The 26,720-nt window shown below is 32.8% G+C and overlaps 1 protein-coding gene across 4 annotated transcripts in view; it reads right to left on the bottom strand.

The window, feature by feature from the left end:
• LOC140434400 (pseudouridylate synthase RPUSD2-like) overlaps window positions 1-26,720 on the bottom strand; it is a 927,331-nt gene that overhangs the window by 418,559 nt on the left and 482,052 nt on the right. The gene's annotated exons all lie outside the window — the stretch shown is intronic.

The raw sequence follows: 26,720 nt of genomic DNA, 5'->3' as shown, positions 1-26,720 counted from the left end.
AATTGCTTTGTAAACTTTCATTTTTGTATTCCGTTGTTCGCCTATAATGCCATGCCAAAAATTAAATTTAATATCTTGGTAAAAATGACTGCCACGAATTTTTTTAATAGCATGAGAGTTTTATTCTTCTCGGTATTGTTTGTTTTATTATTCAAAAACCTGTCTTCTAGTAAAAAATTGCTGCATCGAAGACTATAACATTCTTAATAAAATATAGATCAGCATTAGGTTTGTTTACTGTAGCCATCCATGAAGATATCTATGAAGCAAATTTTGAATAGCAGTAAAATGATAAGAGAGGATGTTCTTGTTTTTTAGAATTTTAACAACAGACAACTGACTTACGCTTACTACTAATGGTTGCCTTAAATTTTCTTTAGGATTTTTATCTATTTCAACGAACATTTCATATTCTTGACTAGGTGCGATTTGTTACAGTCTACGAACCTGATTTTTGGTGCAAAATAATCTGATTTGATTTAAGCGATAAAATAACATTGCAACAGTTTGTGATAAGGTTAAGCCATACTTTTTGGCTGTCAGGCGATAGTAAAAACTGTCTTGTGCGAATACATAAACTATATCCTGTCGCAATCCTGCAAAATGATTGCGACGTGACATTTCAAAAATAATGATAGCTTTAAAAAAAATGGACAGTGCTCCAGGTTCCCACAGTAAAAAAAGTCTTTTTTCTTTTATGAATAAAATCCTAGTGCTAGAGTCTAAACTATTTAGGTTAGATTGCATTTTTTCTGAATACGTTTGAAGTTAATGTGTTTATTTCAGGAGTCTTAATATAAAATCATTTTAATTTTATTTATTTATTTTTTTATTTTCAACGGGCTGCTGCCTAATAAGATTAACAATGTTTACCATGTATTTTTTAAAACAAAACAAAATATAAATATCACAATCTTAATCACGTAATTTAGTTTTACATATCAAAATGATGACTACCTATTCCACAGCCACTCAAATAGACATGCCTGAGACTAGAAATGAATTCGAAACTCGTTGCAAAAAAAACTAGATCTGGGTGAATATTTGTCCATCTTAGTGCTCGAGATAAAAAATTATTATATGCATAATTGGTTCTGTGAGGAGGTACACAAAAAGTTTGGTTTAATCGTGTTGTATGGAGAGGTACATAAATATACCAGGATCCGGATATTATACCATTCATTAAAATAGGACGGCTGCGTTGAATAGGACATGTAGAAAGAATGGAAGGACAAAATATTCAAACAGATGCCAGTAGGAAAAAGAACAAGAGGAAGACGGAAGCTGAGATACTTAGAACAAATAGAAAATGATATAACAACCTTAAAAATAAAAAACTGGAGAAAAAAAGCACGAAACAGATCAGAATGGAGAAGAATCCTGGAGCAGGCCAAGACCCAAAAAGGGTTGTCGAGCCAGTAATGATGATGATGGAGACGTACATGCAGACTAACCTGTTTAAATAGCTAAGGACACAAGACTGTAGAATTAATTATGCCATAAAGCATATTTGCCTTTTGAATTAATCGTCGGTCTTACAATTAGAGAAAACCAAGTCGTATTTCATCTAAAGATAACTCATAAGAGAATCTACAAGCTGTGTGAAAGTCAAATTTCCCCCAACCAGTTCACAAATGCTGTTGGTACTAGAGAGGCTTTGTTCTCAGTGCAAGTTTTGTTCCAGAGATGCAGAGACGTCAACTGCGACGTATACGCATGTCTGATTGATTACAAGAGAGCGTTTGATCAAGTACAGCACGTCAAGATGATGCAAATACTAAAAGATGCAGGAATTAACAACCAAGATCTGAAAATAATTAGAAATCTTTACTGGAATCAGACAGCAAATCTCAGAGTTGAAGGTGAACACATTGACTATGTGAAAATCATGCGTGGAGTAAGACAAGGCTGCATTTTGTCTCCTCTAATCTCCAATCTGTACTATGAAAGAATATTTATCGAAGCTTTGCACGAAACTGAAAAAGGTATTCTACTAAATGATTACCGGCTAAACAACATCAGATATGCAGATGACATCATAGTATTTGAGGACAACTTAGAAGACCTTCAAATTCTTATGAACAAAATCACGTATTACAGTCAACAATATGGACTCAGTATAAACGTTAAGAAGACAAAGCTTATGATAATTAGCAAGAAAAGGGTAACAGAAGGTCAACTCTACGTCAACCAATCCTCTGTAGAAAGAGTGACGCACTACAACTACCTCGGTACCATAATAAATGAAGAATGGACCAACAACCAGGAGATTAGAGCACGCATCGGAAAAGCTAGATCCACCTTCAATCGGATGGGGGCCTTCTTCAAGAGTGAGAACCGCTCTCTTGATACAAAAGTAAGAATGCTGCGATGTTACGTCTTCTCTGATCTTTTTTATGGTGTTACCTTGAACGAAGATATGTGCAAAAAAAATATGCCAAATAAATCTAGATATGCTCTCCTTCAAGTCATCCTGCAAAGAAAAATATTTGGAAAACAAGGTCAAATGTTGGGTTTCAATTTGATCATAATTTTCTTGATTTAATTCAAAAAGTATACCCTGTTTATATGCTACATATTTCAAAAACTAGTGTTGAACTGTCTCAATTTTTGGTAAGTAAGTATTATAAGATGGAGAACATACACAAGAACAATATTCTAGGTGAGGTCTAACCAAAGAACAATATAGTAATTTAATCGCTTCAATATTCTTAATGTTGCTAGTGAATATCTTTATAAATTCAAGCAGTTGTAAAGACTTAAAAATTATTGACATAGAATGCGATTCAAATAAAAGTTTAGTCTTAATTAATTCCCAGATCACGAATTTCGGTAACCCAGTCAACAAGAATGTTCTGTATATTATAATTATATTCACTGTGTCTCTAGATCGTCCCAAAGAAACAGCATGACACTTGGATGCTTTCAGGGCCATGGCATTCAACACACACCACCACGGTTGTTAAACTTCATCAACCGATCAAGATCGTGATGAAGTTTAATATAATCCTTTTTATTTTTGATAATGTATAGAACTTTAGATCGTCTGCACAAAGAAGAGGTTTTTATTTAGAGGTTATTTTGAGTCACATTTTTAAATAAAAAACACCAAACAGTTTTCTTAAAAAAAAACAATTTTACCGTCAGGAATGATCCACGTGGAGCTATCTATATTAAAATATATAATAATAAAGACAATGATATGTCCTGTCTAAAGTTATGCCTGTGTAGCAAGTTTAATTCTTTTTTAAATATAGTAAAATCATTAACAAAAGAGAACAAATATTTGTGACAATATAACACAATATTGTGTTCTATATAATTTGCGCCCTCTCTATACAAAATAGATATGTCACCCTATATACCGAAATATTAATCACCCAAAAAGTAGAAATACAAAAAATTATTTCTTCACTTTACTTTAGACAAATATACATTTAAAGCATAACAAACATATATCTTTCTCATTTTAATGTCTATATTCATCGAATACAAGATATCTATAAACCTTTTTAGTAACTCATTCAATACATTTCTCCTTCTCGACAAAAATTGAGTTGAAAATTATGCTTTGAAAAGTAAGCGCAAAAATAAGTAAAATCCACTTATTTCCATTCCCAATACTCCTAAGAAGACATTTTAGAGAAATTGCATTTCCTCCAATCTATTTTTAAAGGTGTCTCGAGATTTATTGCCTCGAATTCGGTCTGTAGAGCCTTTAGCCCTTAGCTCTTACGTTTCGACAACCCGCGACATGTAGGGAACTAGGGACTCTAACTGGGAATAACGGGGAAAAGTTTATTTTGCCGTTGTTAGGGCCAGTGTCGGGTCTCTAATAGGGAATTATTTGCCATGAGATTTGGAGAATTTGAATTTGGGTTTCGCATCGAGATTTGCATTTGATTAGATGCAAGGATTAATTGCACTGTACCAAATGTTTAAAAAGAGACTTAATCAATTTAGCAATTACAATTTTGTTAAATTTCATATCAAAATTCTTTAAACTTATTATTAAAATTATTCCATAATAATATCACAATAATTTTTACAAAAGGTTTAAAGATCCTTAGTTAAATGCCTTCCATTTAAAAAAAATATGCATTTAACAGGTTGACTGCTAGAGCTAATACATAAAACTTTATTGTTTACTGAGTAGTTTTTTTGAAAACACTAGCTTGTATGATTATAAAGTTAGCGTGGATTTGGAAATTTGGATATTTTTTATTTTGATCATGTTGTGTGTTTATTTTGATCATGATCGTGTGTATTATAGGATACGCTAGCCTCTGAGATGGTTAAAAAAAATAGGTGTACGGGGACATTATTATAAACTGACTTTTTTCACAAGTCTTGTTAAAAATCGAGCATGGATGACATGTAGTCCCTAAAGTAATTAAAATTTATCCATTGTCATCGACCTAGAGTCATGGTCAACATAATCAAAATGTAACATTTGGAATGATGTAAATCCATATAGAAGGTCTCATATAACTTTATTGTTAGCTACAATTACACAAGGCACTGAGGATGATCTGTATGATCTGTTCAGATCGAAAACGTTATGCTAGTACTTAAATTTTGACGACACTTTTTATAAAGTTTTAACTATGTTTTTTATACCACAATACAAGTGTGAAGTGTTTTAACTTCTGTCTTTTTTTAAACGATGGTATACAGCCAACTACGGGGTTTTTCTCATTAATTTTATTTTGACTTTTTTTTGTTTCAGATGGCGAAACATATTGAAAATACTTATAGACAAAACATTTTATTACTCCACTTTAAAAATATTCTCTATTATTAGGAGAGTCATTTTCAAAATGGACTAATAAATGTTTCGTATTGTTTCAGATTGGAAGTAAATTACTAAAAATAGTGTTAATAGACTAAGACTTTTTAATTATCTACTATGAAAAACAGTTATACCTATAGTAGTAAACAAATACAATGGAAAAATCGGTAAGATAGTTTCGAAACAAATTGTTACGGATATCTTACCGATTTTTCTATCAGATGTCGCTATTGCGTCCATAACGAAGTCATGTTATTGTTGCTTCTAATAAGACAAAGAAGATTATTTTTCACGTTAAGAACGGCTATGAATAACTATTCTGATGAGACTTATTAAGTCGAAATACGTATCAATAGATACATAGACGCTTTGAACGTGAAATCAAATCTTTTCTGTCTTTTTCATTTTAAATACAATGGACTTTTCAAGTAAGATTCGTATGACGATCCTGATTTTATAACAAGTGATAAAGACGACTCAGATTTAGATTCGATTGGGTATTCCGACTTTTTCACTATTTCACTGCAATTTTTACTCAGAATTCTTAAAACTTATGGACTATGATGGCATAAAATGGTTGACAAATATATTTAACAGTATATATGATACGGGCGTGGTTCCCCAAGAGTGGTTAGTGTCAACTTTTATAAATCTTCCAAAAAAACCCAATGCGAGAAAGTGCGAAGACTATAGAATTATAAGCCTTATGAGTCATTTACTTAAAACATTTCTAAAGGTCATTCACAAAAGAATATATACAAAATGTGAGGAACAACTAACAAGAACACAATTCGGATTTCGTGATACTCTGAAAACACGGGAGGCTCTTTTTGCTGTACAGGTGCTATTTCAGAGATGCAGGGATGTGAATTGTGACATATACGTATGCTTTATAGATTACCAGAAGGCATTTGACAGAGTAAAACATGACAAATTAATGACTCTAATGCAAGAAATTGGAATTGACAACAAAGATCTTAGAATTATCAGAAACATTTAGTACAATCAAACGGCCAAAATCAAAATAGAAGACCAGTTAACTGAAAAAATTGCAATAGAACGTGGAGTACGATAGGGCTGTATTTTGTCTTCATTGTTGTTCAACATTTATTCTGAATGGGTATTTAAGGAAGCTTTAGACGGTTGTGCGAAAGGAAGACTAATAAACGGTGAATGGTTAAATAACATTAGATATGCAGATGACACTATAGTTTTTGCCGATAATCTGAATGACTTACAGATATTAACAAATCGCATAACAGAAGTCAGCAACAGATACGGACTAGCTCTTAACATAAAGAAAACCAAACCCTCTAAAACCAACGTTATATAATTTATTGCGAATAAATGTTATGTCTAAGCAGTCAAAAGCTCGTGATATATCAAAAAAGAGTCCTGTCATGTAGTTTCTACTATCTAATTCATCATAAATACGCTCAAACAAGCTGCATGCTGCCGTGAGTGTTGACTTTTTTGATCTAAAGCCGTGTTGGTTTGGAGTTAATAAATTGTATTCTTCTATAAAATTTAACATTCTGTTATATACAATATTCTCTATTTCTTTGGAAATTATGCTAAGGACAGATCCTGGTCTATAATTTGAAATATCATGAGGGTCATTCTTTTTGAAGATTGGAATAACTTTTGCCATTTTAAATATGGATGGAAATTGTCTGGTTGTTATTGAGAGATTAACTAAATGGTCTAAAGGAATCGATATATGATCACCTATCAGTTTTATTATTTTTACAGATATGTTATCAATACCAGTACTAAGCTTATTTTTTAGTTGATCGATTGTATTTTTTATTTCAATTGGAGTTACGGGTAAAAAGAAAAATGATTTGTTACACATTTTAAGGTAGTGCAAGAAGAAGGCAACGATGTGCCAAAATGAGTCTGAAGATTGTATTCTGCAATTGTAGCAAAATATGAGCATAATACTTAGTAATAATTTTATTATCATAATGTAGAATAATATCAGACCTGTTCTTTTGCCTACCAGTTTCACTGTTTACTAAATTCCTAATTGGTTTTGGTATATTGTCAGATCGATGAATTAAGTTTTTTTAGTATTTATTAATGGATAATTATATTCTTTTTTTGCCTGTTTATAGGTATCTTAAGACTCGAGACTCCATATATTTTTTGCCATCCAGTGTAGATTTTTTAGTTTTTCACTAGCGTGTCTTACCTCATTTGTTACCTATGTAGCCTTATTTGTTTTGTGTTCTTTTTACTGTGATTTTATTGGACAATAAACGTCACGCCACACGTATGGCATACAAATTTTAAGTTGTGTTGTGACAAAACATACACCTGGAATATGCCAATATACTGTGGTAAGATCAAAAAATAGTGAGGTTGACGTTGCTGAGAGTGTAGTAATGGAGCTCATTGACAATCTTCTGGGTGAAGGTAGAGTTCTATACACGGGCAATTACTACACTAGCCTTTCATTGGCATATCGTCTGCTGAACCAAAAAAAAATATTTTTGGCCTTCATGAAAAATTTCAGAAAACATTCTTGTGTATCAAATAAAAACAAAGCTGTGATTTGCACAGCACGGTGCAGAATTGAGAATAACAACCATTCTAAGAAGCCGTTTAAGCAGCATGTTAACATGCCGATAACCAATGCTTGAAATCAAGCATTATTTTACAGGGACTTCGCTTAATCCTTCAACAAAAAGGGAAATAGCGCAGATGAACTCAGGGAAAGAATAAACAAGGGCAGATGAACTCAGGGAAAGAATAAACAAGGGCAGAGCAGCGACCCATGCCTTAAACTCTCTTCTCTGGCAAAAAACAATTTGACGAGAAACCAAAAAACACATTTACGGTAGTATAGTCCAAAGTATTACACTTTACGGTTCGGAAGTATGGGACGTCACCAAAGCTAATAGAAACAAAACTTATGACGACAGAAATGGAGTATCTGAGACGAAGCTGCGGTAGATCAAAACTGGAGAGAGTTAGAAACTAACACATAAGAAACGAAATGAAAATGGAGCAAAAGATCAATCATGACATAGAAAGAAAACAATTAATCTGGTTCGGACATGTTAAAAGAATACCAGAGTACAGATTGCCTAGAAAAGTACTGGAATGGATCCCTCCTGAAAGAAGAAAGAGAGGACGACCACAGGGAAGTTGGCGCAACGATATTTATGAAGCAATGGCAGCAAGAAACTTAGAAGAGGCAACTGCTTATTGCAGAAAAAGATGGAAATTGGGGACGGAGAACCGGCGAAAGCCATAATCAATCCGTTATTATATTATATATATACTTAATCCTATGTTTTTGTTTCAAGCTTTTCAATAAATCAATCGCTAGTGAATTATATCAACCAAATTGTCATCTAGATTAGTTTGAAGTATTATCTATAGCCAACGACGCTACATGAAATAGGAGTTTCTATAAAACTAATAACTCCTAAAGTTAAAAAAAACTCCAACCCATGTCATGTCACTGTTTAAAGTACCTTAAGGAATCGATTCAAACAACGAAAATTGCGTTAAATTAAGACAAAGATTCGGCACATAAAACTGAAGTCAATTAAAATTTTGCCGGATACTAGAACGAACGTGGAAATAGAACGAATCATATCTCCGCAGCGTATACGCAAAAATGCAAATTCATGAGATTTTACACCCCCGCCTTAATATATCCCACGTTCGGGGCAACTTTACAAAACCGTTGGGGTGTGACACGGCTTCAAGTAGCGATTTGTAGCAAGGTCGGCTATCGGAGCAACAGGAAATCGGTTCATTTAAGGATCAAAGAACATGCGAACTACATAAAGCGTACTCAGAATGAATTACAAAGATAAAAAATACAGTACGCTGGAAGCATAGCCTCACTTACTAAATAATCCCTTTTAAACAAATTAGCAACACGTTCGAATTGAACGGTTTTATAAAAGTATTACAGCAATTAATTGTAGGCAAATCTTTCACCCTTAGGGAACACATTTTTAATTGGAAATTACATCCAAGAATTTATTTATATATAAGCAACTTTTTTAAGAGAATCAAAAACTGTTCTATGCAGTTTCAAAATCAATAAGAAAAGAAAAAATACAATACCTACAAAACATAAATAAAATAGAAAAGAATAAAACTGAGACGCTATAAACATACTGATACCAATAAAAAAACAACGTGTTAAACCAAAGAATAGATGATAATGTAGATTCAATAATCTAAATAAGATAAAAGAAGCTATTGCAGAAATAAAAAACGGGAATGTACCAGGGTATAATAGAATACCAAGTAAAAGGAGTAAAAAAATGCGACAAAATGCAACAGAGTTATTATTGAAGATATTTAATGCTATATGAACAAAAGAACATATACCAATTGGCTGGCAGAATGCTCAAATAGTTCCGATCTATAAAAATGGTGATAGAACGGATTGTAACAACTACAGAGGAATTACTGCCATCTTAAACGTACTGCTATGAAAATATACGAAAATATATTGAACAAAAAAATAACCAAAAAAAATTGACAGCACCCTTGAGGAATCACAAAGCGGATTCAGAAAGGACAGAAGCACCCATGATCATATATTTACCACAAAACAAATAATAGCAAAATATCAGCAAGAAAAAATATGTATCTGGAGTATGTAGACCTTGAAAACGTTTTCGATATGGTACCAAGGCAAAAATTATGGAAAATATTAGAGAAAAGATGTATTAGTAACAAAATGATTGGAGTAATAAGGAACATTTACAACAACAATATCAACTATGTCATCAGTCAAAAAAGAATATCAAAACCATTTACTAAAAAGAATCTGGGATAAGGAGGGGATTATGTCCAACGGTATTTATAATATTTATAAGATAATTAAGAAATTTAACGTAAATGTGAAAAAAATGCATGTGGGTGATATAAATTTAAGAAGAGTAGACTTCAGAAGAAGCATTTGTCGACGACTTCGTTATATTGGCCGAAACTAAGAAGCAACTACAAAAAATATAGAAATATGTATTGAAGTAATAAAAAAATATGGAATAATAAACAATAAAAATAAAAGGTTTTGATGATGGGAAAAAATGAAAAAGAAAAATAAATATAAAAAAGAGGTAAATATAGATCAAGTACGAACCTCCCAATACAATAAACATATTATTAATAATATAATTCATAAATAAGACTGAAATTATAAAAAAAAACAAAAAGTAGAAATGAAATATCTGAGACGAGTTGGAGGGGTTACCAAAAGAGATAGGCTGCGGAGCACTCAAAAAAGAGAAGATTTGCAAATGGAGTCAACATTAGAATATATAGAAAAAAAATAGGCTACTTAGTTTGTCGGGTTATCTTCAGAGAATGGAGAATACAAAACCGGTGAAAGAAATTTGATAGGCAAAAACGCAAAGAAGAAAGAATAAAGGTAGACCACGACAAAGGTGGAATAGAAGTCTAGGAAACATCGAAAAAAGGGGAACAACATGGAAGGAAGCAAAGACGTTGGCCAGAAATAAACTTACACTCTAAATTAAATTTATGTTTTTTACGTAGTTAACTCTTAGCTTTATTTGATTAAAATAAATTTTCTTTTATTTTTCTTTAGCATTATCGCATATACTGTTGGCATTAGAGAAGGTAGAAGGGATCAGGTCGCTTCAATCGGTCAATTTATTGGGTGATTGGGAAGGTTGGCTGCTAGGATAGGGGTATGCACTCATCTTATTATCACCTGTAGATCTATATGCAAAACATGATTCAGGGCATACCAACGAGCGTTGGTACTTGTCCTTAGCATTACAGATTAAAATATGTTAAGTAGCTAGCCTAGGCCGATAAGTCTGAAACGATTGACCACTTGAAGGACATTATTATTGCGGATATACGGCTAAAGGGAGTAGAGGGCGTTATTGCCAATATCTTTTTCTTCTTCTACTACTTCTTGGAGATCTTTTGATCTGTTTAATTCTGAAGCTGTTTCTGGTTAATTTCCTGGGAGGTAGATTGCCAACTATTCCTCCATCTTTTAGGTGGTCTTCTGGGAGGTCTTGAACCGGGCGGGTTGTTTTTTAGGACAATTTTTGGGAGTCTATTCTCATCCACTGGTCTTACATGACTGTACCACATCCTTTTACGCTGCCTTTCTCATCTTACAATATCTTGAATTTTGCACTGCTCTCTAACGTTTGTATTTCTCACCCTGTCTCTTCTTGTTTTGCCCACGATTGTTCTTAGGGTTTTCTTCTTGGCAACCCTTAGCATCTGTTTCGTTTTGTTGGTATCTTCGCGCACTTCTATGCCATATGTCATGATCGGTCGTATGCAAGTCTTGTAGATTCTAATTTTACTATCTGTGCGCATATACGGATTTGACCAGACTATCTACCGCAGACATCCCGACAATGCGGATGCTTTGTTGATCTGACTCCTTAGGTACTTTACTGGGTCGTGTCTGCTTGATATATCTATGCCCAGATATCTGAATTGCATCACCTGTTCTATGGGGTTGTTCTCAACCACTAACTTACATCTGAGCGGATCTTTTGCTATTGTCATACATTTATTTTTTTTTGGTAGAAATGGTCATATTTAGTTGGCGACTAATTTAAAAGAACTGGAAGAGTTGTCTCTGAAGATCATCTTCTGATTCGGCAATAATTGCTGCATCATCTGCGTAACACACCATACCAATTCTTTTGTTGCCCATTCTGTATCTTGTACTTTGTTTATAATTTTGCCCATGAGTAGGTTAAACAGGAAGGGGCTTAAACTGTCACCTTGCCTAATTCCTCCCGGTGTTAGAATATTTTCAGTTATTTGGTCACCTGCTCTTACTTTGGATACATTGTTGTTATTTAGGTTATGGACTATCTTTGTTATGTTGGTCGGCGTTTTATTTTCTATTAATATATTTAAAATGTCTAACAGGCGAACCCTGTCAAACGCCTTCGTCAGATCAATATTGCCAATATACGGATAAAAATGTTGAAAAAAGTCATCGAAAATTAGACCTACAGACTAGACTAGCCAAAACCGGGATGCAATATGAGCGTGAAACTTAATTTTTTGTATTCCGACGTTGACTATTTTCCCAAAATCTTGGAGCTGTGAGTGAGGAGCAGGGAGAGAGGTTCCATCAAGATATAAAGGAGATGGAGAGACGTTACCAAGGAAGATGGGATATAACAATGATGGCTGAAAACTGCTGGACCTTGAAAAGAGACTCGATCACAAAAATCAATAAAAAGAAGACAACAAAACGCAGTTTTCATAGAAAAAGGGTTTTTTATTAAAAAAAAACCAAATATTGTCTGACGTAGGTTACACTGAATTCTTTTGAACAACTCAATTTGCAGTGTAATGTTGTAATAAATAAAATATTACTAAATATTTTCTCAGTATTTTTGGCAGTTCCTATGAAAAATTTTATACACAATTTTCTTGAAAACCTGAGGAGCTGAAAAAAAAACTAAGTACAGATTCGTGATAAGCACATTCCATTTACTATAGGACATCTATTAAATCTAAAACACTTTTTTATAAAAAAATATAGGCCTGTGTCATCAAAAAGAATAGTTGGTATTTTTTATGGCGAAATAATTTCTAGAAGAGTTATAATTTTGTTACTTTCGTGGTCATTCAATAGGAGTATCATTCCATCTATATTTTTGTACGGAGATGGTAAGATGGTACACTCTGATATCAATTTGTTTCTGTTTTAAGTGTCAAATTTGGTAATATAAGTTGGGGTGAGATGATTGTTTCCTAATACAATATTTAAGTCTAAGGTAACTATACGGGGAAAATACTCTAAAGACGAAAGATGCTTCCGGTTACCTCTCGCTTAGGATGAGTTGTTTCAGAGGTCATAATAATGTTTTGGACTGATCTTAATTATTCATAAATGTCCTTGAGTTTAGTTTAGTAGTAACACATTTTTGAAGTTATACTTCTATACGCGCGTTCGACGTTGGAAATTTGTACGGGAGTGAATCGGCAAAATCATTACATATGTAAGATATAGGTAAGAGAGAGACAGAAGATATATTTTCTTTTTCTTTCTCTCTAGAGAATAAAAATGTTTCTTTTGTAAATATATTTAATATTTATTAATAATATTATTATTTTTCGTTCTGGTCAGATTTGTATTGATCCTCGTAAGGCATGTTAGATGTCAAGAAAGTTTAAATGTGTACTTATATACACAACAAACAACAATTAAATTTTGTATCTATCAATGTCAGACAAATTGACAGTTGTATCACAAAACAATATTATTTTTTTTAATAATATTATTATCATGGTAAATTAAACATAAATATGCGTTAGTAAGTTATGTATATTGTCATTTTTAAATACTTATGAATATTGCATTTTAATTTGTATTGTATTATATTGAATTATGTTGCAGTGTATTGTATTGTATTTTTAAATTAATAACAAAATAAACAATGAATTTTACTGCAGAGTATGTGTAAAAAAATTTGTTCGCGTTCAACTCCTTTCATACATATACGAAAATAAAAATATACATTTTCATTAAAATATTGATTCAATCCTTTATTTACTATACTCCTATTACTGATCAAATGTTGTTTATATACAGCAAACGATGCACCATATACCTATATACCTAATTCTGTTTCTCTTTCTGCTCTCTCTTACCTATAGCATTACATAATATGTAATGATTGTGCAGATTGACTCCCATATAAATTTGAAACGGCGAACGCGTGTATAGAACTATAACTTCTACCGGTAGTCCCACTGGATTGCCACATCCGTTTTTTTTTTTAAATTGATTAATGTTTTGTACTTTGAAAACGATTTCAGTAGTGAAAATCGAAACGTCAAAATAATCTAATTTTAAAGTAAAATCGTGGCTTATTCTCAATAAAAATAGTAAATTACGTTTGTAGCGGTATTAAAATAAAAAAAATATAACCAAAAATAAAGATAAAAAGTTTGAGTAATTCCCTTGAAAAAAAGTGTAATTTTGATTAATGGCCCTTTTTTCTTGTAGTAGTCGATATTTAAAGATAGGTACTAATAAACTAAAGTTTTAATTCATCATTGGAAGGTAAAAGGGCTAAATAAATAAGGTAATGGATCTTAAAACGGTGTTAAATAATACATACAATAGAACAAAGTAACTTTTCAAAGTTAAGTACGGATTGGTTAACTTAATTTGCAACTCCCTTTACAGCTAAACTTCACCGCAACTTGCTTTGTGAATATATAACCAACACCGATATACTGACACTCTGATATGCATACATAACTTAGCCGCAAATATTCATAATTGATTGTGATAGTTGATAGCTATCCACTCTAATTGACACTAAACTGCCCTATCTCGATTTTCCGTCAAGTTTATGGCGCTGTAAAAAACTGAGTAAAGTCCAATTAATTCAAAATTGCAATTCTCGTGAAAAATGGCATCGTATTTTTACATGAAATGTTGCGGCGGCAATTGAAATACCAGTTGAATATTTATTTAAAATTCTCTTTGTAATTTGATGCTGTTTGTGACTTTGCGAGTGAATTAAAACTGAAATTATTTCTATTGATAAAAAATACATCATTTAGTTAAAACCATATAACTTGATAATGAGTAGTTTCTATTTTAATCATGAATGGCCAGAAACTCTAGGAAACAAGTTTGTAACAAGTTATTGCTATATAATACATTAAAATTATTCTTCTGTTTATTCTTTATTGAGAAACTTCATTATATTTGTTATATTCTATAGTCTTAAATCTTCTCTTTCATTGCATTTTTCATATTGAGTGGTAAACAAAAAAGGGATTTTCCTTTTTTTTACATCCTTTATTTATTGTAATCTGTTTCTATAATAAAAACAATAATCAATAAGTTTAGCACATAATTAACACAGGGGAGATCCGTCCAGTGACAAAAATCCGTTAAGATAAATTTCTAATATATATAAATATTTGAAATATAAATAACACTTTACAAAGACATTTACTAACATATTAAAAAAATAGCAATAGTTAAAATACACACACAATTATAAGTTATAGGTATTATATAGTATAAGTTTATAAGTAGCTATAAAATGATAGAGTATACGTTTATGTATGTAAAGGTATAGAAAGGTCTAAGAAATCACGGTGTTTTAGTCTTCCTCTCCTCGGTAGCTTCAGTAGGTCTTGAGCAAGCGTATTTGGATGGTTTAGTAGTCTATTTTTGTAAGTGCCACTGAGTGAGACAACGGTATCTTTAATATTTTTGATATAACATAATTGGGCACATACCATAGTGCATTGGTAATATGTCTCAAAACTTTAGATTGGAAACGTTGAAGTTTCAGTAAATGAGAATTAGATGCTGTACCCCATATCTGTATACCGTAGATCCAAACTGGCTTTAGAATACATTTATACAGTAACAATTTATTATGTAGACTTAATTTGGATTTTTGGTTCATGAACCAATACATTTTCCTGTATATTAATCCTAGTTGCAGTCGCTTTGTCCAGATGTGCTTTCCCCAATTTAGTCGGCTCTCAAAATGTACTCCCAAGTATTTAACATCACTTTTTTTTGGGTATTATTGTATTGTTTATGCGCACAAATGGTACACTCTCTTTTCGTAAAGTAAATGTTTATTTAAATGAATTTGTAAATTTTGATATGCTATAACAGAAACCGAGCTAGAAGCCACTATCACAGTATCATCTGCATAGGTAGCAATTGTGCTGTTTACTCTTGTGGGAATATCTGCCGTATAGAGTAAGTATAAAGTTGGTCCCAATATACTCCCCTGAGGTACTCCCGATATAATTTTAGATATGTTTGATACTGCTTCATTGTATCGTACCTGAAAATATCGATTGGTAAGATAGGATCTCAGAAGTACAAACAGAGAATGAGGAAAGTGAGTTTTTATTTTAGATAGCAGCCCCTCATGACATACATCAAATGCTTGTGAGACATCCAAAAACGCTGCAGTGTAGTATTCTTTCTTTTCAATTGCATCTCTTGCTACTTTGGCAACTCTATGTACCTGCTCAAATGTTCCATGTTGTTGCCTGAATCCAAACTGATAATCAGGTATTAACTTTTGTCTGTCGATTATAGAATTCATTCTTTGAAGGAGTATCCTCTTAAATATCTTAGAGATAATGGGAAGCAAACTGATTGGACGATAGGATGATAGTTCCTGTGGATCTTTATTTGGTTTCGGTATTAGAATAATTTGTGCCATTTTCCATTGAAACGAAAAATAGCGTAACTTTAGTATAGCGTTAAATATGTACATAACCAGCCAAAATCCTTCTTCTGGTAAATTTTTGCAGATTTTCCCGATATTAAATCATACCCTGGAGCTTTTTTAGTATCGAGATGTTTAACTATCTATTTAATTTCGTTAATTTTAATATTTTTTATAGATGACATCTGATAGGGTACATCTAAGTTCTTGTGAATAAATTCTTCTTCTTCCTTAGAGATAGTTCTGGAGTGAGGTTGAAAAACTTGGCTGAGATGATTAGTGAATGCTTGTGCTTTATCTCCATCGGCCTTGACCCAATCACCATCTTTATTTCTAACGGGACCATCATGCTTAATCTGATGTTTAAGTTTCTTAGAGAGTTTCCAAATAGAGTAATTTGTGTCATCGGTCGCAGTGAGACTTTCAAGAAATTTATTTATGCCTTGATCTTTGTATTTGTGTAGTTCTCGTTTAAGCAAACGAGTAGCCCTATTCAGTTCAGTTTTGTTCTCAGGAGATCTAGAAGTTTGCCACTGTTTTCTTAGTTTTCTCTTTTCGTTAATTAAGATTTTTATATAATGTGGATATGGTTCACAGTTATTACTCTGATTTAGATATGGAGCTGCTCTCCAAGCTGCCTGTTGAATGATTGATGTAAGGTGATGAACTGCTTCCTCAATATTTTCATTTGTTTTAGGAGGAATATTTAAGTTAATTGCATTTTGAATATTAAATCTGAACAGACTCCAATTTGTTTTATGATTTAAAAACATGGGGTATTTATTTGTATTATATACATGTTCCATCACATCAATAAATATGGGGGAATGGTCCGACGAAAGGTCAAAGGAACGTTTAATATCTAAAAAGTTTTTACTTATTTCTTTTATGATACCAAAATCGATGAGATCGGGTATTTTGTTTTTATCTGTAGGCCAGTAAGTTGGTTGCCCAGTAGAAATTGTAGTCAAGTTATTTTCGTTTAAACTTTTAATAAGTTCTCTTCCGGGTGTTGTTATTATTCTTGAACCCCATCTTGTAGGTATGTTTTGCATTAAAATCACCTGCTGCAATAAAGCGATGACCAAGCCCATTGAAATAACTAGAAAAATGTTCTTCTTTAATTATTTTATCAGGGGGGCAATACGCAACTGACATCGTTATGTGCCCTTTACTAAGTTCTACAGATATAGAGGTTGCCTAAATGTTGATTTCACACACTTTATTTATTTCGTGATGTTTTATGTTACTTCTAATGATTAACGCAGTTCCACCATGACCTTTTTCCATTGGGTGGTGTGTGACATAGGTGCAAAAATCTGGCATACTAAAACGGCTCTAGTTTGTCAAATGAGCTTCAGAGACCATCATGATATCAAGATTATTTAATTTTATAAATGACCTAATCTCCTCACTATGGTTTATGAGGCCGTTTGCGTTTCAATATCCAATTTTAATTTTAGGGTTGAACATTAAATTTTGATAACATCGTTATGAGAAGGTCGAACATTTTATCCATTCTCTCCATAAGTTTTTGGACCATTAGTTCTAGACTGTTGTATTCAGTTTTTCCTGATGTATTTGAGATGCGGTAGTATGATTTGGTCCCTCCACAGCGTTTGCATATGTAACAGATGCGCGACGAGTATTTGAGGAACTTGGCGGGCAATGAGATTGTATTTTCTCCCTCAACTTTAAAAATTGTTTTCTTTGGAGCTCTTTGTACACCAAACAGCCTCTGTACTTGGCAGGATGATTCTCTTGGCAATTTGTATACTTTTGATTTTCTAAGATTTAATTAAAAATAATATATAGAGTCCCGTAAGGATTGGCATTAAGTGTAACTTTATTTTTTGAAGCAATTAACGATATCTTGCAACAATGGCAATGGCAACAAGTCGAAGAGCGGACGACCTGGTTCTTATACTAAGAAGATTAAATTTAGAATTCCTACAGAATCTTTTAAGGCACATTAAATAATCTCCAGAAATGGTCTGAAGATTATTTAATGGAATTATAGAAAAAGTGAAAAGAGAATTAAACAAAGAGAGAAAGAATTTTGTATTTTTTGTAACATTTGTAAGAGAATTAAAATTCCTCGGTTAAACATTTGACAAAATATTGGTTTAAAAAAGTAGCATTAAAAATCTAAAATGAACTTGCCAGCACAGATTAATATTTTGAAGACTTCTTGTTCTTCTTCAGTGCCTTATCCGGTCCGGATGTTGGCGATTATCAAGGCTATCATGGTTTTGTTGACTGCTCTGCGAAACAGCTCCGCTGAGGTCATCCCAAACCATTGTCGGAGATTTTTCAACCACGAGATACGACGGCGTCCCGGTCCTCTTCTGCCAAATACTTTACCCTGCATAACAAGTTAAAGAATTCGATATTTTTCTTCGTTCCGCATCACGTGGCCGAGGTACTCAAGCTTGCGTTGTTTAATTAAATTAAGCACTTCTTTTTCTTTTGTCATGCGCTGTAGGACCTCAACGTTGGTGACATGGTCCACATAAGATATTTTTAGTATCCTTCTGTATATCCACATCTCGAAGGCTTCGATTCGTTTTTCAGTGGCTTCCGTCAGTGTCCAGGCTTCAACTCCATACAGTAACACTGGAAGAACGTAGCACCTCACTATTCGCATCTTGGTTCCCAAACTGAGATCACTGCAGCACAGCAAGGATCTCAACTTAATAAATGTAGACCGTGCCATTTCAATTTTGGATCTAATCTCTTGAGCGTAGTCCCATTGTACGTTGAGGGTAGTTCCGAGGTAAGTGAATCTGTCGACTCTCTGGATCTCTTCGCTACCTGCCATTAGTGCCCCGGGATCTAAATTTGTACGGCTGACAACCATGAATTTAGTTTTCTTAATATTAAGGTTCAGTCCGTATGTTACGCTCACAGTTCGCACTCGGTCTAGTAAGGCCTGCAGATCGTTTAGGCTGGTTGCTAGTAACACAGTGTCATCGGCGTAGCGGATATTATTGATGTATTCACCGTTCACTCGGATTCCCATGTCTAGGTTTGTGAGGGCTTCATTAAAAATCTCCTCAGAGTATATATTGAAAAGAGTCGGCGATAGCACACATCCTTGTCTTACTCCTCGCATGATCTTCACTTGGTCGGTCAGCTGGTCTTCGACCTTGACTTGAGCACGCTGGTTCCAGTATAAATTCATGATGATCCGAATGTCCTTCTCATCCAATCCAACTCTTTGTAGTGCGGTGACCATCTTCTGGTGCTGACAACGGTCAAATGCCTTGGCGTAGTCAATAAAACAAATATAGACATCACAACTGACATTGCGGCATCTCTGAAGTAGGACTTGTAAGGTGAAAAGTGCTTCACGTGTACCCATAGAATTGCGGAATCCGAATTGCATTTCACCGACATTTTCTTCGCATTTCTTGTAAATTCTGGCATGTATGATTTTAAGAAAAATTTTAAGTGCATGACTCATAAGACTGATAGTTCGGAAGTCTTCGCACGTCTTCGCATTTTGAAGACACTATCGAATATTTGCTGGGATAGTGATACGGCAACTCTTCTCCAAACTTTTTTATTCTTAATTTGATCAAAGGCTCAGTGGTATATAATTTGGCTCAGTGGTATATAATTTAGCTAAGAAATCTGTCCTTAAATAATTAGATGTGATTTAAAATACGGGACTGCAAATCGCTTTAGGTGCCTTTCAAACAAGCCCAATATGCCCAATATTTCAAATAAGTGTATGCCCTAGAATTTAAAGGAGATTTTGTAAGTTTATCGTTTGCTTGTAAAGTTCTGTACTCTCCAAGTAACCGAGTTTACCCAGTTACACAGTTTGGGTGGAGGTTAACGTGGAGGTTAGCGTGGGGATTGGCGCGGTAATTGCCGCAGGGGTTGGCAAGAACATTTCTGACAGTAGAATTTTGATTGGCAGATTGAGCGGACAATATTTTTTTTAGGAGTGGTCTCTTAAAAGTAAGTAATTAAATTACTTACTAACAAGGAGATATGCAGGAAAATTACAAGTCACGCAACGTAGAATAGAAAGATCATTGCTGGTCATTACGTTAAGAGATAGAGTTAACAGCGAAGAGATTCGTAGAAATGGTATAGAGGACTTTATAAAATGGAAGTGTGCACGACACATTGCTAGAGTGAAAGATAATAGACGGATTAAAAAAATCTTGTAGTAGAAACCGAGAGCGGGTAGAGAAAACTCCGAAAGACCACCCACAAGATGGCCTGGCGACATAAAGAGGATATGTACCAACTGGATTGTAACCGCGCAAGATAGATTTGAATGGAAGTATTAAAGGAGGTCTTTGTTTAATAGTGAACGACTATGAGCTGATGATGATCAAAAAACAGCCACTGTTAACAGCAAAACAAAAGCAAGTCAGGCTTGGTATTTGTATGTTTGATACGTAAGTATAAAATTTCCTAAATTAGTGATGATTTAGGGTTGTATGGCAATTTCAGGGTTAGGATGTTTTTAATTTATTGGGGATACTGTAAATGCTGCGAAATATCAACAAAAAGCTCAACAATAGCCTACTGTTAAGTAGTGTAAAATTAAACGATAGCTGAAATTATATTTTGCAGCAGGACGAAGCAGCCTACAGACAGAACCGAAAAATACTGCTTTGGAAACCACGATATAAATGTCCTTTCTGGGCCTTATAAAAGTTTTGACCTAAATCTCATTGAAACAGTGTAGCATATGATAAAATAAACACTAACGAATAATCCTCAACGGCGATTACATGAGCTTAAAGTCAAAATATCATAAATGCCATAAAGTCTAAGGGCAATATGTCCAATTAATTTGGTCATTAGCCGAATTCGGAATCTCTTTACAATGGTAGGAAAAACCGATAAAAAAAACTGCGTCTATAATAATCACAGGCTATAATGTACTATACACATTTCGATCACAGAGACGATGAAAGAGTTATGTATGATCACCTCGAAAAGTGGCCCAAAATAGATAAATATTTGTTTTGTTTATTTAGTGTTCAGAAAATTAATTACGTTATTTTTTTGGCCAACCAGGGGATTCTGAGCATCTATCCGGTTAGAACAGAACATCTCGAACGAATCTATTTGTTTTTTACATTTTTTATTGAAAGATCAGCATGCAGCAGCATATAGGAAAACTGGGAAAACCGATTTTTGTATGAGTCTGCTTTTGGTAGAATTATTATGATCCTTGTTTTCTTTTATAAAATTAGAAGTGTTAGGTTGCGTAAGTACCTGAACTGTTTAGTTGACTATCTTCTCTATAAAATCTATAAAAAATTGTACAAAATATCGATTTAAAACCTAAAATTTATTTTTATATTTGAAACCGTTTTTCTTTATAATTACCCCAAATGGTGCACATTTTCATTATTTTTATTTCAAATGAAATTCTATGAACCAATGATTTCAATTTCCACACTTTTTCCATGTTATTTGCCGTTTTTTATTACAACCCAAAAAATTTTAATTAAAACTGCATACGCTAGAATAAAATGTTGTAAATCGCAAAATATTGTATATGCAACTATATATTAAATACTGATATGTTTACTTTTCCACTATTTGCTTTGTTCGGATTTATGATGTTTATAGACTAAAAAACTCGCAAGCTAAAAATAATTTTCATTCATGTATCACACGCTCAATTTGTTTTTAGTATGTAATACTTAATCATATACAGTTTTAAAATGTATAAAGTTTTTGCTTTTATTGTCAGCGATTATTAATGTTCCCCGATAACTATATATATTTTTGGCAATATTATGACAAAAAATATTTTGGAGTATAATAGTTATTTACTGTACAAGACGATAAAATTGTACTTTATCTTCGAGAGCGTTTTTTAGAATATTATCTAATTATGCTCGAGAAGATAATGCGATTTTATTGTCGTGTGCAATACAACATTTTTTTCTATAGCAAGACATCAGGTGAAAAATAGAAATGAAATTTCAAAGAAAATTGTAATTTTTAGCACAAAAATCGCAATTGTGTTGCTCCGTTGCTAGGGATATGAATTACTCTGTCAACAAATGTCAAACAAATGTTACGTTTTGGTTTTTGCGGAGAATAGTGTTACGTTTTGTGTACAAAGTGAATAAATACGAAATGGACGGAAAATAATTGACACAAAAAAAAGGAAGCAGAAAGTTTAATGTTGCCACAAAAATCTAGAATCATGTATGAGAAAGAATACCAGTCTTTTAAAAAGTGGAAAAGCATTAAGGATATAAGTCGTAATATTCGATGCTGAAGCATACGTTGTTGGTGAATGAAAATTGTGACATTTCTAAATTCAGCAAGTTAACCACCTTACTAAAAAACCTGAGTAGAGGATACAAAGCTAAAAAGTCCAAAATCCTGGAGTCAGATGACATTATTAAATTTCTAACAGGAGCTCCTGATGACGTCTATTTGTTGATGAAGGTTATTGCTATTTTTGGTGTGGATGGAGCGACTAGGTCCGATGAATTGTACAAGTTAGAAGTGTTTAACGTGGACGACAGAAAATCGGTGATAATCGTTTCATTATCTGATACTAAAATCAAGCAGGAAAGGTCGTTTTGTATTACTGACAAGAAAAGTGGATTGAGTTTCTTGGAAATTGTGAGAAAGTATATTGCCTTGCGCCCCAAAAACGTACCTCACAGTAAGTTTTTTGTAAATTACCGACAGCAAAAGTGCACTATTCAATATTGTTCTGAAGCTATTTTCTTGTGGCATTTTAAAGTAATTACTATTTAAATGGGAATAAGCCACAATTAAAGGTTAAAGTACCGTGTTAATCAACCGGTGGGGATTAACACTATAATATATAATATCCCCAAGAAGATTACAGATTTTTTAAAATTTGCAAATTCAGAAATGTACTTTTCTGTGCATTGTTTCCGTCGTTCTTCAGCTACTATGTTCGCAAATTCTGGAGCTGATCTAGTAAAAGTTAAAGGTTTAGGTGGATGGAAATCGTCATCTGTTGCAGAATCTTACATTGAAGAGTCAATAAGCAATAAGATTGCTGTATCCAAGTGTATACTTGGCGGACCAGAAAATCAATTCAGTACCTCGAATCAAGTGTTTAAGCAAACGAGTACAAGTTGTGATGCTCCAAAAATAGATATTTCTAATAATGTTAATTGTAAAATTTCAGTTGTTTTTAATCCTTAATGTGTTTGAATTTGTAAATTTTATTGAATAAAAAAAAGTTAAACCTTTTATCTACTCTTGCTGTTAAAGTGCCACTTTATCTACCCTTTCGGTTAAAGTGATACTTTATCTACTCAAAACAGTTGTTATAGCAACACTTTAACATTAGCTATGGAAAAAAAATATTGTCTAGTTGATTGTTAGTGTCATTTTACTGACTGTTAGTGACTGTTTTTAATTTTAAAACACGACATAAAGGGTCAAATTTTTATATATGAAATTTTTTGGCACTAGAAAGACTTGTTAAAGGCAACTATGATTTTTAAAATGCAAAACGCATATATTGCATATTTACTGCAAATATCTAGGGATCTTGCATATTTATATAAAAAATTGCATAAAAAGCATAAAAGGTAATTTATTTTAAATTGCGGATTTTAAATAATATTTATCTAACCGTAGATATTGGTATGACTAAATAACTGGAAATTCTAATGTTCATATATGTTCATAATGTTCATTCTATAGATACTAATTAATATTCTTGGTATTGTTGTAGCAGGTATCCGATTATAATTCCGTAATAAAGGATGATTCAGAAGTTTACTGCTTGGGGTATGAATATAATTGTCCTTTTGCAAATTATTTTGTTCTTAAAAGTAAAAGTGAAAATTCAAGCAGCGTCAGTCGAGCTGTATACCGCTTTCAAAATTATCCAATAATTAACTTCTTTTTTTTTAAATATTGTTAATTGAATAATCCAAGTAAAGAAACTCTAAAGAGAAACCATGTCATCTCGTTGAACTTGTCAGTAATACATAATATAAAAACCAATATGAATGACAATTACTTCTACGTGTGTGTTGACGAAACCTAGCTGTTCCTAGCCATAAATTATTGCTTTTTTTTATCCGATGCTGCATCATATAATATGGTCAGGAATATTTTACAGTTTTCTTTTGTAAAATCCCTGATATCAAGCATAAAAAAATATTCCTCAAACCTCCTATAATAATTCAACTTTATAATGAAATGCTTCCAAATATTCCACTTCCACAACCGTTCTAATTTCGTAGATTTAAAAAACATTTAAACATTTTTTTAAAAACAACGTTCTTCAGCAGCAACTTTCATTCATAAAATAAAATTTTAGTTTGCAAATCAGCTTAAAGGTGACACTGGAAAAAATATTTTTTTCATAAATTTGAAACAATAATTAAAAAAAACAATGATTTTCAGAAAATCATTGAGGTGGCTGACGTTCTTGTTGGTAATTTTTATATAATGTTCTTTTAACTGAAAAGTGTGCTGACAAGTTATTCTGTGTTAGATACTAAACTCAAATAGAATTCTAAATTGACAATGTTCTTGATCAACTAAATTTGATGTAAACTGTTTATTTTACTCAAATTATTCATTTACGCTTTTAACTGCAACACAAAACTTTTAAACGACTTCAAAAAAATTTGAAGAAAATAAACAAAACATTTCAAATAAGTATAAACTTGTTTGTTTTTAAAAACATAATAAGTATATTTACCAATAAATTCTATTATTCTAGACCATATATATTTTTGCATATTTTACTTGTGTGAGATGCAAAAATAACAAACACAGATTAGCATATTATGACTGGAATTGAAACTACATTTTAAAAATAAATTTTTGTATTTTACTATTTTTGTATAACACTAGTAAAAAAAGCTCATTTTGGCGCCCACTCAAACAGGGTCACCCGTCTGCAGTGCATCCCTTGCAGGTTCGTTATCGCCGGCCCTGGTTGTATATCTCCAAATTGTATTAGAACTTTCTTTTATGGCCGAGCTCATTATTTTGTACTATTTTTGCGCTAATTTTAATTTACTTCTTATCTTTTACTATAACATTTTTAAAGTTCTCTCAAATATTTTGATTTTACTTACTATTACCTTGTAGTCCTTTCATTCACGTATATATTATTTTTTTGTCATAAAATAATCTATTTCTCAACAATTTTGTCCACTTTTGTAGGTGATGACTTTCTGATGAGAAATGTCTTTCTATTTATCAAAATAATCTCATATCTAATACTACTGCTGATTGCAACGTACAGTATAGCCCAAAATAAACGGTACTAAACTTGTAATTATTTTATTGTTTTAAAAAATAAATATTATTAACATTATTACATGTTCTAAATGAGCTCCTCCTCTCTCAAGACAGACTTCATACCGATATTCCAGATTTCTCGTAATGTTATGGAATAAAGGTTGTCTCAAGTCCACGAAGAAGGCTCTAACGGCATCCTTTAACTCATTTATGGTTTGTAGTGCCCGTTTAAAAAATGGCAGTTTTAGCCATGCCCCAAATGTATGCGTCGGAAGATGTTAAGTCTGGAGATTGTGCAGGATAGGGGAAGTCAGTAAATCGTGAAATGAATTTGTTTGGAAAATGTCCCTGAAGAAATTGACGAACAGCGACAGCAGTATAGCAAGTTGCCCCATCCTGCTGGAAAAATTGGTCTCGAAATGCCAAATTAAGTGCACGACAGAATTGACGTAGATCAGGGATAAAGCGTGTTAAAATTTGTATGTAACTCTGTTGATTAAGTGTGACTTGTCTACCGTTTTTTTCGATAAAGTTTGGACCAATAATTCCGTGTCCCGAAACTGCACACCAGACACTCTTTTTTGCGCTATGTAAAGGAACTTCTTGAACTTCATCTGGTCTGACAAAGCCCAGAAATCGATTTGTGCGACGATTTATATGTCCTGACAAATTAAAATTTGCTTCGTCTGAAAACCATACATTTTTCAAAAATTCAGGATTTTCATACTGTAAGGCAAAAATTTTGGCACAATATTCCACTCTACTGGATAATCAATGGGATGTAATTTTTGATGTACCACATACAAAAATGTACCCATCTTCTTCAGAATTCTTTGCAAGGAAGTTCGTTTTAAGCCAAGATAAAACGTTGCTCTTGTTTGGCTGGCTTTCGGATTTTCCAAGATTCGCTTAAAAACACGTTAATGGTTATCGTTGTTGTTAACTGTCATGGGACGCCCTGAGTTTCCTTTTCGTTGGTAAAATACATTACCCGTATTTCTAAACTTTTCAACAACCTTCAAAATTGCAGTATTACTTGAAAAACGTTTATTAAACCGTTGTGTGAATTGATCACACACGTATTGCAGACTTGCACTATTCCGTATGAGTGAAAATAATGCTTCACAAGAAACACTTTTTCCTCTGTACTTTACACCATTTTTAACAATTAGGCTTTATTATATAATAGTTAATTGTTTAAGGATTACTTGACAGGTCTATACTAGTTAATTTGAATATGACAGCGCGCACAGAGAGACATCTATGTTTCAGTTTCAGTACTGTTTATTTTGGGCAGTACTGTATTATCTCCATCGCTATCATTGCTCTGAAACCTAGTCCTCCTTCTATTGGGTTATATCGTCATGTGGGTTACCTAACATGTGCATTAAAATCATCTCCTATTAAGTCTTTTTTCTCTGGTGGAATATGTAGTAACTGTGTACAGAAATCTATTCTTTCCT

The sequence above is a fragment of the Diabrotica undecimpunctata genome, chromosome 2, assembly GCF_040954645.1.
Source record: "Diabrotica undecimpunctata isolate CICGRU chromosome 2, icDiaUnde3, whole genome shotgun sequence".
Classification (NCBI taxonomy): domain Eukaryota; kingdom Metazoa; phylum Arthropoda; class Insecta; order Coleoptera; family Chrysomelidae; genus Diabrotica; species Diabrotica undecimpunctata.
The sequence above is the reverse complement of the archived record's forward strand: the minus strand, read 5'-3'. Positions and strand labels throughout refer to the sequence as shown.